Source organism: Papaver somniferum, chromosome 9, assembly GCF_003573695.1.
Source record: "Papaver somniferum cultivar HN1 chromosome 9, ASM357369v1, whole genome shotgun sequence".
NCBI lineage: Eukaryota > Viridiplantae > Streptophyta > Magnoliopsida > Ranunculales > Papaveraceae > Papaver > Papaver somniferum.
The window spans coordinates 72,903,781-72,909,780 of NC_039366.1; the positions used below are offsets into that span (position 1 = coordinate 72,903,781).

Here is a 6,000-nt window from a genome sequence, read left to right on the forward strand (position 1 = left end):
GATTTGTTGCTCTGAATTAACAAGGCTAATCTGTAAAAGATGACTTCATTTTTTGAAAGCAGAGTTTGTATAGACGCTCTTTTTATGAATTTATTTAGCACATATACATATATATATAGATAGATAGATAGATATTCATATTTGTGGCTTAAGTTGTAAATATTTCCAGAGAATAGAAACAATCCTCATTTGCATCCGAGGGGAGATTTAGTGGTTAACTCATTTCAGCTTGATGCTTATCTTCAATTAGCCACTGTATATTGCGTGTGTGGTGATAAACTTGATCTGATATTTCTTCTAATATACAATCATTGTTATCGTATATTCTTCGATCTGGTGTACCTTCTACTGTTGTTACCACAACTAGTGTTGATATTTATATCCATACTTGTAAAGCTACAAGAATATGTAGGTTTCCCCACTTGCCCGAACTTAGTGTGTAACAGCAGTATTCCTAGTTCTCTTTCATGGCAGTATGTCGATTTTAGCTTATCCTAGCCAAATGCTTGAAAGTAGTGTGTACTAGCACTGGCGCGCTTGATTGTTCTTTCAAGGCAGGAAATATGTGTAAATGAGTAAATCCCTCTCATTCCTGACGGTACAGATGAAGGAAAATTCTGTTAATCCTAGTCTACGGAGTTCCTTGATTAGATCTAGTTTTTCGGCTGATGTTTGTTGATTCTAAATTTGTTATTAGATGTCTGCTTTTTACAGTTCTTCCTCGATTCATCTGCCATATGATTTTATAATATTAGTCTAGCAAATTCTTGTGTTGATGCTTGTTTTATATATAATGCTTGAGATGCTAATAAACTGATGCTTATGGTGAACAAATTTTCTTTGTGATGTAAGTTTAATACTTTAATAGATGATGCTTGCAATGTCAAAGGCTGGATGCCAGTCTTTCCTATATTCTTATGTGCTTTTGCTGAGCAAGTTAAGACCTGATGCCTATCTATAATGAACACTGCTAAATCTGGTGGTGTTTTTCGTCTAGGCCAAGTATTGCAGAATACAAGAAGTATTTTTGACATACTAAATACTGAGTACGAGTATAGATATTTGATGTATGCTGGGTTCATCCTGCACGTACTTGACCAATAATTTATCTCTTTTTATGTGATTAAATCCCTGATAGTGACAAATTTTAAAGCATTGACCCAAAAGAACAAATTTTAAACCAATTATGCAGAGATCCCCATTGGTATAGTAGCCTGTTGGTTTCCTTGATTATTATTTCATGATCTCCTCTCCTCCTCTTCGCCATTAACCTGCTGCTCCTTTCAGTTCAGAGAGCCCAAACAATTGCAAATGGCAGTACTCTGCTTCCAATCTTCTTCCCCTTGGTGCTAGGCCATGACTCGGAGTGGATGTTAATCTGTGGCTTATGTGCCCATGTTGGATTCATTTTTGATGTGAAATAATCCCAGACCCTTCGAAAAAATGCAACGCAACAACAATTATTCAGATCTTCCTCCACAGAGTTGCAAAAACAACATTGAGAGTTAGGAGTACTTGGTCAATAATCATCGCGGCGTAGTGCGGTACACCAAGCACCGTCCAGGGGAAATCAAATTATAACAGGAACAAATCTCGGTTGATTGGTAAGGGTAGCATATTAAATTTTGTTGGCAGAACGTAAGGCACCAAGTCCAAGTGGTTGAAAAGTACTGTTACTCTGCAGTCTACCCTACAGTAAGCCCCCAATTGAAATTAAAAAGATTACTGAAACAACAACCGTCATGGCGTCATGTTGGACGGGGAATAAAGACGTAAGAGGTGACGGTGTGGGAATGTGTTTTCAGTCACTCGTCACGGTGCACTTACAACAACTCTCTTGATGTGTACCCAAACCATACTTTCCCTTGTGTATTAGGTATTGCCGGTTGGAAACACCACAAGAAACCAAGACTTTTCCCGATAAAAATTGGGAAAAATACGCTTTGGTACAGAATTCCATCCAAATATACTAGTTAATCCTGACCCATTCAACTAGGTACAAATTAGTCTTTTTTTATGAAAAGTACATAAATAACCTTTCCGGTTTACAATTTAGTCCAAATATTTGAAGTTTAGTCCAAAGCGACTCATGATGATATCAACAGTTTTAAATAATATAAAAAATAAAATAAAATCAATTTATCTTTTAAACCGTTTGTCCAAAAATCGCAAATTTTATGTATTCGGAAAACTCTTTCCGAAAGCTACAAAAAGAGTACCCATATGACTATATAATTCCCATTTCTTTTTTAAATCTTAATTCTCATTTTACAAACATGTACACATCTACAAAAATCTAGAAAATCCAACTTTGCTGCCATTATTACTTTGCTGCCATTATTAGATCTTCTTTATTTTCTCTATCGTCGTCATCAACAATAATGACCATCTGCAAGATATACCCAAAAGAAAATTTGAATTAAATCATGGACAGCTCGATCATGCCAGATCAAATCCAGTTCCGAGTTATGGGTGCAATTGTCTGCTCAAAAAAGAAAAGAAAAAGAGATGTGGGTATCATCACTTTCACGGTTTCACTAGTAATTTTGGGTAAGAAGAGTAAGTGATCAGAGCTAAGAAAGAACGAACCTTGCCTTAACGAATATCTTCAATTGCATCACCGGCGGAAGCGACTTCACCCGTTGGTATATCCCAATCAGGCTCATCCTTATTCATGCAGAAATCATCAGTTGTAGGAAACATATCTGCATCCAGTGTCAGATTAGTGTCCAGAACAAACAAATTCAAAGAAACTCAAACCTGTTCTTATAGAACTAGGCACTCATTTGTTTAACAAAGATAGGCATATTTTTCATTTAGAGTTCACTAAAAATGATGCTATTTAGAGTTTACTAAAATTGATAGGTATGCTTATTTTGAGTTTGGTCAAAGAAAAATAAAATAGGCTTGTTCCTAGGATGAGAATGACAGTGAAATCCACCGTCCCAATTCCTACAAAATGCTTGTTTCTAGGATGAAACGGCAGTGAAATCCACCTGCACTCATCTTGTTACAGGTGTACCAATATGAACACTTGTATTACAGGTGCACCAATTTGTGCGCTTGTATTTCGGGTAAGTTTATCAAGTAAAACTCTCCTTTTCTGCCTCACAACACTTTGGTTGCTGACAACATATTTTCAGTAGAAGTGGAAACTAAAGTCACAAATATTCATATACAGAGCTGACACAAAAAATCTAACCTCTAAAAATTTACTACCAGCAAGAGCCGTTGCACGATGAAAGCCTCATTCAGATGACTGATCAAGATCGACCGCGTCCAGATTAAGCCTTCCAATTCTTGCAGAAAGACCTGTGTTATTCACATATCTTGGAGGAAGATCTGTATCATCAATAGCAGTAATTTCCTGTAACTAGTAGAAGAGAACAACAAAACTTTAATAACTAGTCTTGTCCGGAACACCTCACAAATGAATCTATCTTGTTCAAAATATTTCACATTTAACAAACTTCTAAAGTACACACATTATTTACCTCCATAAAACCCTAATACTAACTAGAAACTAACACATCAATAAGCTTATGCGATATATGTCCACCATCTTGTGATTTTTGTCACATGTGCACAACAATGTACACCCATATTAAAAAGTGCACAACAATGTACACTTGTATTACATGTGCGCTATTATGTACACATGTAATTTCTATCACATGTGTACAACAATGTCACTTATATCGTAAGCGTACTAATATGTACACATGTGGTTTCTGTCATAACAATCAGTGGCTCATAGCATCACTGATTCGACATCTAAGAAATGAAAAAAGATTGTTTAGTAAAATTTGATTAAGAGTGCTAGTGTGGACTATTATGCACACATGCAATTTATGTCACATGTGTACAACAATGTACACTTATATCATAGGTGTACAAATATGTACACATCTAATTTATGTCGTAAGAAAAGACGGGAATACATCAAATGAACTAGCATGAAAGTTACCAGATACCAGAAGTGCAGTAAACAAGGGCACAGATCATGCCACCAAAGGACTGAGCAATACGTTAATAACAACAGTTTGACACTTGGTTTTGGCGACAACAACACCAAATAAAGAAATAAAAAAGTAGCTGCTCTGCGAATCTAGCAAGAAGAATGGCTTATATAAGCTCAATGATGTAATGCCTCTACTACGTCTTTGCATGTATTCCGAACCTGTCATTTGATTCAAGGTAATATATGGTGTATGCATATTAAAATTACTTCTTAATCATGGTATTTCTTCTCACCATTCTCATGAAGGCAGTGTGCAAATGCAATCGGGAATGAGTGGCATGGTCAGTGAAAAGCACTGACATGCAATCACATCGTCGTCCAAAAGAATGAGAGAAAAGAAACCAAGGCATCAACTTCTACACTATAAGAGTAGCGTGGAACAACTGCAAAATAACCTAATATAATAGTTATGAACACCATCACCCCAATACCTGCAACATCTTAACCATGAACCTGGCTGAAGGCAATGCTTTTGGCGGCTGGTCTGCGAGTCTTCTTGCCGTTCCTCTTTCTGCATAACACAATTACCATTTGTAAACACAGTCAAAATTAAGGATTTACAAACAATGAACATAAAACAAGAAGTTTTTACCTCCCCAGGTGGGTCTTAATAGCTCGCAGAAATGAGGGAACATGGTGGATAATAAGTAGATCAATAGAAAAAGCTATTATTTTCATTAAACTGTCTACTTTTAACGTTAATAGAAGGTACATATGTTTAGCTGATCAACTGACGATTGCTTAGTTAATACACTAGCTAGGATACCTCTAAAGTACCAAGCCAGAGTCAAGTGCATGAACCACTTGCTTTTCCTAGAAATAAAAGATATAACCCGTACATCGAAAGACATACCAGTTGTCAAGTGCATGTCTCCCATCAGCTTGAATATTTTGCACCAATAAGTTCACCTGCAAAGAAGAAAATTTCTGTTAGTATTCAATCAAAATGGAGATTAAAAACCACTCATAAATCCATTTCACTCGGTACTTGCTCACAAATCCATTTCACTCGGTGCTTGCTGAAAAATCCATTTCACTCTGACATTCCATAGAGAGATATATATTCAGATGACATCAAATTTGAAAGTAGATAAAATTCAAATTTGTTTGATGGGTAATAGAGACTAAGATGCATCGATCTCGAATCTGAAGTCCAATTTAGATCATAATCAAAGACTGGCAGCTAGGTCAAGTTTTTGGAGATGAGTTCCAATAAATTTTGTTAAATTGTTGTCAAAATTTATCAAAATTTTATCCCAAAACAACAATTAGAATGAGCTGATTATAGATCTAACCTTTAATGATATATCGGATCCGAAGTTCTAACTGAAACCCAAGTAATTTGTTTTTTGAAACCATAATTTTTTTCTTAAATCAATTTCTATATTAATAAATTAACATTTTCATCAAATTAAATAACAAGAATAGACTGAACTTATCTTTCACGTCGCTTTGATTGACGAAATCTTCGAATTAATTTGCATCTCATAAACTTTTCCCCTCAAATTAATCTTCAAGGAAAGGTACGGATGATGACGATTTAGGTTATTTAAGTGGAATCGAATTGAAAAGGTTCTCAGATTTATGTTTGAACATTGAATTTTTATACCGTTGTCGTCGAGAAGATTAGGTTATAGGATTTTTCTTCTTCTGTGAGCTGTTTCGACAATGGAAATGTAGAAAAACAAAACTGAATGAACCATGAACTTCATACCTTACAGATTGATTACGATGGGTATTTTTGTCATGGGAAAAAAACATTTTGGACCGAATCTTCGTAAACGGACTAACTCTCCCCAAATTTTGTGTATTTGGATCTCCTAGTACTATACTTAAGAGTGGAGGACCAACCCGTATAAAGCCCAACATATTTGGGATTAAACATCAATTTCTACATAAAAATTTGGTCCAGCAACATTCAGACCGTAAGACATGCTTCAAAAAAAAAAAAAAAAAAACCGTAAGACTGAGCTAAAATT

At 35.5% G+C, this 6,000-nt stretch overlaps 1 long non-coding RNA gene across 2 annotated transcripts; it reads right to left on the reverse strand.

Moving 5' to 3' along the window:
* Positions 1–2,112: 2,112 nt before the first annotated feature.
* On the reverse strand, positions 2,113–5,788 carry LOC113310632. Of its 2 annotated transcripts, XR_003341291.1 has the most exons (6): positions 5,457–5,788; positions 4,875–4,930; positions 4,453–4,532; positions 3,203–3,373; positions 2,590–2,705; positions 2,113–2,482 (listed from the first exon to the last, which is right to left on the reverse strand). It is a non-coding gene; the product is annotated as an uncharacterized LOC113310632 (long non-coding RNA). The 2 variants fall into 2 exon arrangements; XR_003341290.1 differs by having other exon boundaries at positions 4,875–5,779.
* Positions 5,789–6,000: the final 212 nt, after the last annotated feature.